This window comes from Spodoptera frugiperda, chromosome 31, assembly GCF_023101765.2.
Source record: "Spodoptera frugiperda isolate SF20-4 chromosome 31, AGI-APGP_CSIRO_Sfru_2.0, whole genome shotgun sequence".
NCBI lineage: Eukaryota > Metazoa > Arthropoda > Insecta > Lepidoptera > Noctuidae > Spodoptera > Spodoptera frugiperda.
The window spans coordinates 12,528,857-12,543,373 of record NC_064242.1 but is presented as its reverse complement, the minus strand read 5'-3'; the positions used below and the strand labels follow the sequence as shown (position 1 = coordinate 12,543,373).

The 14,517-nt window shown below is 36.4% G+C and overlaps 1 protein-coding gene across 4 annotated transcripts in view; it reads right to left on the bottom strand.

Annotated features, from left to right (window-relative positions):
• The window catches only part of LOC118276239 (uncharacterized), a 276,416-nt gene that overhangs the window by 130,336 nt on the left and 131,563 nt on the right, over positions 1 to 14,517 (bottom strand). For all 4 annotated transcript variants that reach the window (XM_050707423.1, XM_050707422.1, XM_050707420.1 and 1 more), the window contains one exon: positions 1,361 to 1,391. The gene's annotated coding sequence lies outside the window, so the exon portion shown is untranslated. The remainder of the gene's footprint in view (positions 1 to 1,360; positions 1,392 to 14,517) is intronic.

The window sequence follows — 14,517 nt, the reverse complement described above, 5'->3', positions numbered from 1 at the left end:
GCAACGCACTTGGGTTTATGGTGTCCATGGGGGGCAACGATTGCTTACTATCGGATGATTCGTCTGCTCGTTTATCGATTTATACCATAAAAATCCCACTTAAAATAAATATGTTTATGTGTTATCTCTTCAAGCTTTATCTAATCAAACAAACCGTTTGAAATTTAGCATACAATGCAAATAGGAATAGGACATCAACTAAGTCACGCGGCCAAAACCCCAAGCCAAAATAATAACAGTTACTTTTAGCCAAAATATAACTCAAAAATGCACCTTTGCCATAACAAAAGCAATCAAATCGAACATAGTAACAAGTGCATCGTTAACAAACATAGATGCTAATGAAATGTGTCGTATACATCGCATCTTTTGTACGTGACATGAATACGTGAGTAGGAACAGAGAACACAATGTATGACGCATCAAACGACTGCTATTATTACCTCGTAACTGTGAATGTGTTTTATGAGACTTACTTTACAAAGAAATACAGTGCCTGGCGATAAATAGTGCACATCGGCCTTTTGAATACGACAATTTGCCTAAGTTGCTGTGTACCTATACATAATACTCAAGATTCATATTCTCAAGCCACGAAAACTTATAAGAAAAAAGGAAGAACCAATAATACAAAAAAAAATATTTTCTGTGAAACGGTGTATAACATGTTATAACTTTTGAGAGACTCACTAAATTAATTATAATGTTTTTCGGCTTATTCACGTAATTATTTGACGAGGAACTCGACTAGTTTCAAGCCATGCTAGAGGCTCATGTTCATGAGCAGCATTTTGACACGACGTGGCGACTGTCGTGCTGCTACAGTAGCAGCATGATGGTCATCAATAATAAAACTACCAAAAATCGTCAGGAAGGGGCAGAAATTCCAATGACCTAATTTGACCCAAACAATCAAACAGGTCAAGCTAAATAAAGCCATTTAAAGAAAAATAATCTATACACCAGATGATTGGCAAGGTTCCAACTGTTATCAGAAAAACATAAAAAAATATTAGGTCCTACAGTTTTTAAATTACAGTTACTCAAAATGGAGAAATAAAACATCCACGCGAAGACCGACATCCGCGCGGACGGAGTCGCGGGCGGAAGCTATGTACAAATAAATTATCGTAATTCATAAAACTAACTTGTCACTTGCCAAAAGTCGATGTGCAATATTCATTGCCGGGTACTGTACCTTCATAGATAACATTTCTTTATTGGTTACAAGTTCGACCGTCAATCGTAAGGTTGTAGTTTTGATTCCTAGTACTGGTTATTCATAATTATTCGTGTTATTTTAGTAAAACTATTCAGAACCAGATGTGAGTCAGTGACTATTTTATTTTATTCTACTCACCGGAGTGATGTTGAGGGATCCCCGACGTTACCTGGAAAAAAACATAAAAATATACATTAGACTTATTTACAAATCATTTCATTATTTACATCTATTCTAAAATGATAGGAAACGTGTTTGTTTTATTTTTCGTCAGACATATTTTAACAACATACATATCAAGTTTTAACTTTCCGGGTCTATAAAAAATCTGGAGCTGCGAATCTACCTAGAGGGTTACCGGGGATCCGGCTCAAAGAGCAGAAGTCGGAACGGCGACAACGTTCCTTTTTAGTCAGTAAGAGTCTGACACTCCCTCTCACAGCGTCCAAGGCGAGAGTCAAAAATGAGAGTTTTACGACAGTCATATAAACAAACAAACATACAAACGCTGGACCTTAATCAATAGTAATTTTCTAATTAATCTTCAACAAAAATGCTGACCAGTAATTATGTTATACAAGTAATCTAAAATCGAAGGAGCGTTGATCAAAGCAATTAATTTTGAAAACGATAATATTTCTCGATGGTACCCAACTCAATACGATGTTTGATCATTTTTTCTGATCTCAATATTTAATACGTATTTCTCAAATAAGAAAATTGGTTTTTCATCGATTTTCTTTTAAGTGCTCTTCAGTGGTATAAGGCGTGGTAGATAAGCGTGGAGGCGAATCTGTTATTGTTGCTGGTAGAATTTGTCCACACCGTCTGCCAAGCGTGGTCCATCCCTTTCATGTGATCTACCCACATGAAAGGGATTCTATCATCCAAAAGTTATTTATCTCAGGCTGTTAATGTTCCGACCCGGAGCTGCGAACTGCCTTAACGGGTTAACGCAACTTCGGCTCGAAAAGCAGGAGTAGGAACGGGGTGATTTTTAGTCAGTATGAGTCTGACACTCCCTCTCGCCCCGCCCAAGGTAGGAGAAGTCATAGGATGCTTTTCTCCGCTTAAAAATGGCTGCTGATGTTAAACATAATATTGACATTGTTAGTAGATAAATCTTTACCTAGATTAGAAACGTAGTTATGTCTTTCCCATATTTTTGTCGTAGCACAGACTCAAGAGGAAGATGTCATGGATTTCCCCTCAACATAATACGTGACACTTTACGAGTAGCCGCACGGGGACGTTAGAAACCACACCTTTCTCTATTTTCGAATAATACAAACACCTTGCCAATTTTCCACATTTTAATGTGACACTTTTTGACCGCTTATAACTTACCTACACCTTTTTACTTATAACACCATTGAGCAGAACTTATTTGTTTGGTAACAGTGCACAATCACATTATGGCATCTTCTCTTTATATTTACTTCATGCACTCAACAAACTAATAATTACAAAACACTACATTTTAATACCGTACATAAAACAAGAACAATATTCAACAATAGCTAGCAGCTCCTACTATAACTTTGAGTACCAAAAACATGTTGTTCTCAACTTGCAACTAATGCATCTATAAAATATCGAGCGGCCACCCTAAACAAGCTGGGTTAACAACTTACACACAGAATATCAGGAACATAGCTTAGTACAAAATATCTGTTACCAGTGTGCAGTTATTCTCTGAACAGTATGGAGATAAGTTTAAGGTTTGATGTTAAATTATTTTACCTACAAGTCAGCCATATGATCTCAACCCCTAGCTGCGGAGCGGGTTGCCTGGACTTCGACTCAGAAAGCAAAAGTCAGAATAGTGTGGTTTTTAGTCAGTAAGAGTCTGACATTCGGGGATTGGGCCTCCGATAACTCTACTCACACAACAAAACAACGCAAACGTGGTTTCACGTCCGGCTTCTGTGAGGCCGTGATATCACTCCGTTCGATACAATTGGGCTGGGTCGACCGGAGTGATCGTGCCGAAACATGGGTCTTTACACTTAAATAAACAGTAAAGTATGTGAAAATACCCTTCAAGACTCGCCCTCGTTAGCTTCACCTATAACCAATATTAACAAAACCGAAGCCAAAAATACACAAAGAGCTGTTCGAGTATTTCAGGTTCACCACAACTTTGAACAACGGTTTGCCCACTAGCGCTTGCATTATAAACCGCACAGTTTTAGTTTACATCCCTGAGCTAACATCCATGCACATACATCGAAAGCAAATAGAATTGTGGATGAGTGTGTACTCGATAACCGTCTAGACTCTGAAAGATCCCTGGAGTATTGAAATGTTAAAAATGTATTTACTCTTTTGTTGTTGATGGACGAAATCGTTACCGGCTCCGGCAGTCACAACTCAGACGTCGGCAGCCTGCAACTGCCAGCCATGTTTTCAAATAAATGTTTGCTGAAATATGTTCTCGAGTGTTCCATCGATTTTGAAAGTATTGTTAGCTTTGTGTAGTGTTATGTTTTGTTGGTGAAATATGCTCGTGCTAGGATGATCTATGTTCGAATCTTTTTTTTATGGAACACGGTAAACGAGCAGACCTATCACCTGATGGTAAGCAATCGCCGCCGCCCATGGACACTTGTAACACCAGAGGCGTTACAAGTGCGTTGCTAGCCTTTTGGGGGTTAGGAATTTAAAGGTTGTTGGAGAATCGGGGATTGGGAAAATTAGAAAGGGGGTAATTGGGCCTCCGGTAACCTCACTCACACAACGAAACACAACGCAAGCGTTATTTCACGTCGGTTTTCGGTGAGGCTGTGGTATCACTCCGGTCGAGCCGGCCCATTCGAAGCATGGCTCTCCCACACTTAAAATCTCTAGCTAGAGAAGGTGTGGATGTTCTCATTGATCAAACAATTGCTCTTTGCCGGTATTTTCATAATCTATTTTCTATTACAAACTCTCAAACAATCCACTATAGATAAAATTAATAATTCCCGAACAAAATAATCAGTGGAAATTTTCGCCGATGGCCAAACAAACTAAACTATTTAATTAGTAGTTCAATGAAAATGTTTCATAAATTGCGGCGCGGCGTGGAGTCACTGGCCGGCCGAACTTAGTTTTAATGTAGGGCCCTTTTAGTTTCCTAAAACCAACCAAAAGCCCTCAGGCGAGACAGTTGCTAAAGGATAAAGTAGCTCTGAACATTTGGGAATTGAATTTTAACCCAAGTAATGACGTATTTGTCTCATGTCAGAGATATTTTAGCACATAGAGAGATATTGTTCAACAATACTTTACGTAAATAAACCCTTGTTTAATTTTATGTAGCTACCACTCAACGATGTATTTGTTGTATAGATATTTGTTTATATGGTATGTCTACTATATTTGTAGCTTATTTAAATTAAACGGGGGTAAAGGTTAGTTATATTTTAAAGTATAGTCACGCCTTCGTTATCCCCGAAGAGGTAGACAGAGGTGCACATTACGGCACTTATTGCCACTATACTATAGACACCCTGTAATAAAGGGTAAGCCTATTGCCATAATATACTAGACAATGCTAGTCTCCGTGCCACTATTGAGAAGTTAGTTCCCTACCCGGGAATTGAACCCGAAACCTCTTGCCCGGCAGACGCACTTGCGCGCTTCAGACTTAATATTTTAAAAAATCACTCAAAGAGGCAACGGCCATGTTATATTGTAGAAGGAAATCAATGTGATGCTATGTAAAGCCTCATCGTAACGCGTATAATAATAACAGATTGTATAAAATAGATATATAATGAACTTGTAATATGAAAAACATGCTCCATCATACATTGGAAAGCAAATGACCCAACCAATGTATTATTTATTAATTACTACGTTATTATGATCGTGCTTATTTGCTAATGTAATTACGAACGTGTAACAAAATTAACATGAAATCCTTTGACATTTATTTAATCTAGTCGGAATAATTAATGGAAATATCTATCTATTCAAATATCATTATTTTACTAATTGGCTGTATCTAAGTGCGTTTTTGGTTTTAGCAGTGCAATAACAATAGGTATTAGTGTTGTTGACGTAAAAACTAAATTATATTTATTACTATCAACTAGATTAGCTTTATTAGCTTCTAGCATGACTTGAAACTAGTCGAGTTCCTCGTCAAACAGTTATGTGAATAAGCCGATAACATAATAATTAAAATTGCAATGTTCTTATGTCAATGTTTATCAATATTTGACTTAATACTTGAACTAAATACTACTTGATTGATTACATTTTACGGAGAACTAATGACGAAGGAGTTGAAACCACAACGTCAACACAAACTTAGGTAGTGTCCATACACTACTATCTAGTGGCAAGACACCATTGTCTTGCCACTAGATGGTGGAATGACGATTACCGCAGGGTGGCTGGCAGTGGTTGGAAACAAAGAGCTGAAGATGGAACACAATGGTGCACTGCTGGAGGTGCTCAAGATGATGTTGACTACGATTTCTCCATTGTAATACAAGTAGCTAATGTTTTTGATGAACAGATTATTTTTGAAGGACACGAAAATCGAAAATGTATACCGAAAATTTAATAAACATTCTGCTACATTTGCCTAATTTTACGAGAACTAAATATGCCCAAATATCGACCACCAGATAGTGACAAAGTAACGTAGGATACACACAATATCAGCATCATTCACGGCTCACAACCTGGATCGATCAGCCGTCACACGTCCAATATTCGAGCTTGTTTATTGGCGACATCGCAGCCAATGGAAACTGTAATCGTATGAACTCAAATGGAAAATTGGATAGGATATGTTCCAGTTGAGGAATATCCAGTTAGGAGCCCGTATGACGTGCCTTTGCTGACTTCCAACTGGAAATTTGATCCCATTTCACAGTTCCAGTTCCGTGTTCAAAATCCAGCTTAGTCCAGTAATTGGAGCGGTGACTTTCCAATTTGTCCGTTGTTTTCTTGCTGAATCTGTTATTCCGGGAACAAAAGTTTGTTCACGTGAAATCTGACGGCCCTAATTGTCTTTCGTCTCATTTGTTTTCGGAAGGGTACTTTTAATTCCGACGAAAGGCATATACTTATAGGCCATGTTACATACTTTGTACGATTCCTATAGTTTTACTTAAAGCTACACTTTTTGTTTAAGGGAGAAAAATCATCTAACAACTTTTCCCGCCTTGAGCAAGGCGAGACGGATTATCAGACTCTTACTGACTAATAACCACCCTGTTCTTATTCCTGCTTTTTGAGCTGGAGCCCCGGTTAATCACTAGGTAATCCGCAGCTCCAGATCAACACCAACCCTACTGAGCCCCATCTGTGGTTGTTGGTGGCTCTTCGAGGCGCGCGAGAAACGCGACGCGCCGAACGCCCGTTTACTATGTACCTACTAGTGCGCCTATTGCACATAAAATTAACGTAGGACACTATATAAGTCACAAAATCTATTACAATCTTTATTAGAAAATTAAACCTCATATCTATATGTAGGTACAGTAACCACACTTTGTCAATAAGACATACTTTCATTACTCTCCAAAAATAAATATAAGCCGTGAAAGACAATTTATCATTGAAAATAATAAAAGCAGCTCCGCAGCCGTGCAAGGAGGCATAACGTCTTCCTGATTACATTCAGGCGTCAGTCCTTCAATGCGGGACGCGGGGCGCGGGAATTAATCCCACATCCCGCAAATTGTCACCACCTGATATCGAAATCGTCACATTTCTCTGACAAAATAACTCATCGCGAGGCATTCAACGATAATATCACGGAAGGTTTCCTTTATTTTTAGACGAATTCCTGATCCAAGATTATTGGGATGTGTGGGAATATTTGCTGGGACCATCGTTTTTATGTAATATGTAGTAGGTGCTTATATGAATATGGTAGTTAAATAAAACGTTTAATATCACGTTCATTAAAATCAATCAGAAAATGGCTTCGTGATACACTCTTAACTATACGTATGTACATTTTTTTTATAATGTTGCCCCACACTAGGATTTTCTCCTATGTCGTGGGTGCGTTTAGAAACATACAATATCACATGCACATGACACCCAGACCCGAAACAACAATCTGTAGAGTTGAACCCGCTCACGTTGTATCTATCTGTGATACTCAAAATATAACACCATTTTTAGTGTGAACAGATTTGTAAGAGATAGAATATCCGATTTTTTGTCCATTACACTTAAAACACCTACCATTGAATCACAACAGCTCCAAATAAATATCCAAAGTGTCAAAATAACTGTGATTATATTTATTTCATCTCCATGATACGATACTGAAATCCAGTTCGTCCTTGGACCTCCATTGACAGAGGTCGGTGGTCCCTCGGCACTCCCTTCGCGAGATATTGTGAATTTATCGCTAGGAGGGCTAAACATAAATCGTAGATATTTGACACGTGTAGACAACTCGGATCCCGTACTGTGATTGTAATAATTGGTAAGACAATATCTTGTCGTGTTTATTTTTGAGTTCTGTGTAAACAAAATGTGTTTTGATTGCTGTATGGTACTGCTGTATCATTAGCGTAGGATTTCGGAAGTTTGTTTTAATTAACGATTCGTGGAAACACGTTGTTGTTGCGATTGTTTATCTTTTTTTTAATGATTTCTTAATTGAACGACTGCTTTTTTAAATCCGTGTCTTCTGTAGTCAGGAACTTCAAGTTTTCTTGCGCTATACCTATCTATCTATGTGCTAAAATATAAAGTTGAAGAGTTTGTTTCTTTGTTTGAATGCGCTAATATCTGGAACTACTGATTCGATTTGAAAAAATGTTTTTGTTTTATATAGTCCAGTTTCCTTCATATTGAGGAAGGTTATAGGCTATATAACATGTCGCTACGTCCAACATGGGCCGAGGAGTGCGGCTGAAACCACACTAAAGTTACTAATTTATTAATATTTTGATTGTCAACTTAGGTCATAATTAATTCTTTTGTATTAGTAGAGCCAACACAACGAACTACCCTAAACAATCACTTTCAATAGATTTTCGACCTAATCACAAAATAATAACACTTAAAATCAACAACTTACTAGTATAACAAAGATCTAACACCAAATCTAATCACTAGCTTTCGGCAACCAAAACTCAGTCAGTTGCAGTTCCTTAGCATGTTTGTTGAGTAATGTTTTAAAAGCAGCTTAGGCCGCGAGATTAAAGAGATTCAGATTCCAAGCTGGTGATTTGAAAGCGGATCAGACGCATCAAAGAGCACGCATTAGTAAATTAAAATGCTGCTAAAAGGATAGGGATACGAGAGGAAAATAAGGCTAGCTTTGTAAAATTCTGTTAGTAATGTAACCACATAAGTAAACCTCTTTTCTAATGTAATAAGGGTGAAGTTTGATTGTTTGAATCGTGAAGTAAGTACTAAGAGGAGATGCCATAATGTGGTTGTGAACTGTGACACAAAATATCGGCTCTGCCCAATAATAAGTAAAAAAGTGTAGCCGTTAAACGAGCAAACAGATTACCTGATGGTAAGCAATCGCCGCCGCCCATGGACACTTGAAACTCCAGAGGCGTTACAAATGCGTTGCCGGCCTTTTGGGGGTTAGGAAAATTGGGAAAGGGGGCAATTGGGCCTGCGGTAACCTCACGCAACGCAAACGTTGTTTCACGGTTTTTTGTGAGGCCTTAGTATCACTCCGGTCGAGCCGGCCCATTTGTGCCGAAGCATGACTCTCCCACACTTACGTAGCTAGATTATAAGAGCTCAAAAAAGGTAAAAGTTGTTACTGATTACAAGTACAATTAGATAAAAAAAAGAATCATCATACCTAAACATATTTAAAAAACAATATACATATTTATACCACAAACCCTTGAAGGCACAACAACCAAAGATTTTTCTTTATAAAACACGGATAACTCCTGAGAGAGATTGAAATATAAGTTGTTATCGCTCCCTATGGACTGTGGTGAACGGAGAACCACAACAATATGAGCGACATTTGTCAGGTCGTCCTCAGGTGTATAGAAAATATAAATTCCGTCACTTTTTGTCCTATGGAGGAAACAACTCGGAATTGTGTTACTTGAGGAGATCCTTCATTAATGCGGCAGATTATTCTAATGGAACCAAGAGGTTTTTTGTTTGTATTAAGACTGGAGTTTTGGATAATGTCGGTATTTGATGAAAATTACACTTCCCTTTTTTACTCTAAAGAACTTTTATTTGTATACAATTCCATGCCTTATATGAACTACTAAAACTAAACTAAAAAGGGTTAAAAAGATCACCATCTCTTTCAGAAGGCAAGATGTATGATGAGATGATGTAACAGGTTTGACTGCTCGAATAGCTTCTCAATTGTCAGAGCCTAACACCACAGAAAACAAAGGTACTAGAACAAGTTTAACATAAAATGTTTCACAGCTCCCATACAACCAACAATCTCCTCTTAACCCATGATGTCACGAGCGTTACATTTCAGTAAAGGCAAAAGTTTTCCAAGTTGATCTAGACTGGAGCCTTGCCCGAAGAGAAGCGATTAATTATAATGGTTCCCGTCGAAGCGCACTGAAATCTCGTTATAACTAACGTTGGTAAGCACGGTGTAATGCTGGATATTCCCATTACTATGCTAAAACGACGGTCAGCGGTGACTGTGGTACAAGTCTTGAGCGAGCTGTTGGAAGCAGACAGAAAGTTGCAAGAGGTATTTTCAGATCTAAAATATATAATCATTGATCTCAGTAGACTTATTGAACATTGTCTCAATAAGGGCATTTTCCATTTTATTAAATGTCATATTAAAAACTCTATTCTAAGTTGATACCTGTATAAACTTTGCATCTTGGAGTTTAGTTGTATGCTTCCTACTAAGCACATATCCTTTGAAAGTTTTACCCTTACACTCTTGTTTCTTAATTTTCACTACCTGGATAATAATTGGATTTATTGCAACACAAAAATTATAATATGCAAATCTAGAAATAAACTTGCTTAATTAAGATCCTGCTTGTTTCCGCTACGTCTTATAACTTGGACCACGCTCCAGTATAGACGGCAGGGCTCTACGGCAATTAGACAGCATTTTAATGGCACAACGGAATAAGATACTTCTAGAATTATTGCAAAGTTTACCTATCCAGCCTTCGCATCGAATGAAACACACAATTGCTTTTACCTTTCCCGGCAAAGTTATGAAATAATGAAATTTCTAGAATTGGTTTTAGTTAGAAATCTGATATTTTGTGAGATTTCGTTTGATGTTTACTTGGAAAACTACTTTTGTTTTTATGATTTCTTAGGAGATGTTGAAATATAAATGTTTTGATTTCTTAATCATGGACTTACATTGAGTTAAAATGTACATACTTAGTATTTTGATAATCAGGTCGTTTCCTGCTAGTCAAATTCAATGCTTTTGTCGAAACGTCTAAAACGATATTTTCTTTCAATTTTATATGAAGTAGTGCGTTATGACGTCATCATATTTTTACGCTAATCTTTAATTTAAAAGTGTGATTATTTTTTAATATGTTATTGTGCTGAAAAGCCGAAATAATTTATTTTTGACTGAGGAAACTACCCAATCATAAAAATCTGTTACCAATCAGTACCACAAGTTTGAGTTTAGTTGAAAGCACACTAGGTAGGTAGGTACTAAGGGATATAGACAAAATTCGCAACACTTTTATTAATAGACCCACGAAAAATGGTTCAAATAAAACTCTTAGCAGGATAAAAATTAAAAGTAAAAGTAGGTAAGTACTTAAAAAACTTGAAGATGAATGTTTTATTGAGTTTTCGTACTGTTTCATTAATTTTAACGACAGTTTCCATCGAGTTTTATTATTTAATTAATGAACATTTTTGTTGAATAATTTCTTAGTCCCTCGGGACATTTTTTTCCTTATTTTTTGGTATTAAGAACGTACAAATATTCATTACGCTTAGTTTTCGTGTTTTTTGGACTTTAGCTGCTAAATATGTCTGTAAATGTAGGTCATTAGAATTAATTAATCGATGTCTTTATATGTATTTAATATGTCTATAGAGTATCATACTAATAATATTCTAAATGTGACAGTTTCTTACTTAATTTGTATGTTGGCTGCTCTAGCTTGTATAATCATTTACCTATTAACTATTACGCTTTTGGCTCAAACTCATCGCATACATATCTAATCCAATAATCTAGATATTCCTTTATTATAACTTCTCATATCTTATTCTCAGAATTCATCAGTAAATAGAACCTTTCTTGAACGATATTTTTTTGTTTCATTTTGTTCTTAATTTATGTACAACACAAATGTAAAAAAAATACTAAATATCAATTACCTACATGTTATTGTAAATTGAACCTTACCCTAATTAATTACAATGTAAACTTTTCAACGGAATATCAAATTAGGGCGTATACGTTGCTTGGTGACAAGATGCTACCTATTGATAAAACGAACCTTTGCCAAAACAATCGACAAGGCCACTACTTGGATTACATGCTCCGATTAAAGATGAACTATTCATCGTCAGATTAATTCTAGAAATTGTAAAGTGTATTTATAGAAATAGCTTTTTATGGTATAAGCCGGTAAACGAGCAGACGGATCACCTGATCGTAAGCAATCGCTGCCGCCCATAGACACCCAAAACACCAGAGGCGTTACAAGTGCGTTGCCGGCCTTTTGGGGGTTAAAAATTTAAGGGTTGTTGGAGAATCGGGGATTGGAAAGATTGGGAAGGGGGTAATTGGGCCTTCGGTAACCTCACTCATACAACGAAACACAAAGCAAGCGTTGTTTCACGTCGGTTTTCTATATGGCCATGGTATCACTTTGGACGAACCGGCCCAGCAGTGCCGGAGCATAACTCTCCCAAACTTGCATCCAATCTAATTGCATCTAAATCCGTTCAATAGTTTTTGACACATAAGCCATTCATTAAAATTGTTGAGAATATAAACCTGATTACTCTCCTACCTATTACCAGGCAAACAAAACAGTTCTAACAACCAAAACTGCATAATAAATGCCATATACACCCAAAATGTTTTGAACAATTTAAGTTAGAATTCATTGCACCGTTGTCTCGCCATCTTAAATCAACATGATGTATTATTTCCTCAGGTGGGTGCACAAATCCTGGCATGTCCTCAGATTGCTCATTACCATAGTAAGTGAACGGTATTATTCGGTTAGAGGGCGCCTCTGTACCAGGATACGGAAAAGTAACTACGTAGAGAATAAGTTCATCTAGGTATTTTAATTGTCAAATGTAGATGGATGGATGAACCTGTAACTTTGTTGGAAAATTATAAAGTCTTTAAAGAATTAGATTGATTTATAGTACGCGCGATACTAGTTGGCCGCTCGCGGTAAACTTTAAAAAGTTAATTTGTCTTTTATTTATTATTTTCATTAATTTAACAATTATTGTTGACGTTGATGTCTGGAGATTGATCATTATTGTCACATCTCATATGCGTTGTAAGCCGTTGGACCATCCTATACCCCCTATCACCCCTGTCGCCACCTTAGGACTGGCCGACTAGTTCCGCGCGCACTACAATAAAACTTATATTATGTGCAGACGTTTTTACATTCAGACAACTGTTCGAAGATTTTGAAATCCGAAATGTAACATTTTATCCGATATGCGAAAAGTTGTGGATAATGCAGATATAAGAAATACGGATTGTATTTTAATATTTAAAAAAATATCAGTACTGGTTACTCTTTAGCGTAAAAACTTCCAAGATAATCGATAATCCAAATAGTTTATTCGCAAACACGACACAGAGTAACTTCCTCAATTTACAACATTAGGTATATCAAGTCCCTCAATAAGTTTCGAGATTCAGAGAAAAATATCAATTTCGTGTATTGGCTTACTGATTACTTATCCCTTTGAGTACAAAGACCTCTAGCGTTGACCTTGGTCCTCACTGAGGTCCAGAGCCCTCGCAGTAATATGGAAAATTTATTACTGGCAACACACACACATAAATTGAGCCTGGACGAAAACGTGAGTAAATTCCATTAATGTGTAAAAAAAATAACGCTAGATTTACCAGTTCGGATTTCAAACAACAATGCTCTGTTTGGGAAAACGTAGATTTAAAATAATATAGTATTACTTCCATTATATGACGCTCTGTATATTCCATTCTGGTTAAGGGAATTTTACACCGGACCATGCACCATAAGTATGTATTGTGTTTCGTTGTGTGAGTGAGGTTACTGAAGGCCCAATTACCCCCCTTTCCAATCTTCCCAATCTTCGATTCCCCAACATTATTTTACTTCCTAACCCCTAAAAGGCCGGCAACGTACTTGTTCAGGTGTCCATGGGCGGCAGCGATTGCTTACCATCAGATGATCCGTCTGCTCGTTTACAGGCTTATACCAAAAAAACCTAATTTATTACAAATTGAATTCAACATAGACATTGAAAATTTTAAAAAAGAAGACTTAGAATTAGACTTTATTATTCTTAAACGGTTGAAAAGGTTTGAATTTTAACCTTTAAAATTAAAGATCATTGTAGACGTTGAATTAGAGAATAGATTCGATAAGCGAAAAAGCGCTTACTTAAAAAGATTTGCCAACTAGTTTACCGATAAAAAGTTCAGTACTATAAACAGCACAATACATCTTGCTGCAAAAATAAGTTTAATAATAAAATTTTACATGATATTTCTCCAAATATATGTTTTTATGCTAGGTACTATTTCTATTTTTTATTTTATTAATAGTTGGTTTATACATAATAAATAAACTAGAAAGACCAGAAATAATAATAAGTTACAGTAATTTTAAATTAACCTCCTGAGTCCGAGGGTATGATATTTTCGTTTATTGATTTGATTTTTACAACATGATATCTTACCATATAGACACTAAAAATTACAACGTTTCGTTTCACGAAAAAAACTTGATGCTAAACTGGTGCACTTCGGTAAAATATTTTATTTTTTTGGTTGTCCTAAATTTAGAACTTCAGTACTCAGGAGGTTAAACATTTGTCTAAATATTTTTGTATTACGTAGGTACCATCTCTATTTTATTCATTAGTCATTCTAATAATGATAATTGGACCTGTTTTTAGAGCAAAGATTAGCCACTAAAATGACTAGAATGACGTCTGATAGTTTTGTTTCTTATCGAATTGTAATTAGGTACGTGAGATATCCTCAATTATTTAATTTAAAATGACTTACTGGCAATATTTTTAAATAAAATATTCAACAACCAAAATTTTATCTAAATACGTCTGAAAAGAACGAACAATTCTGGCATCTGTCGTGTCCTCATACCTACAAATAGACT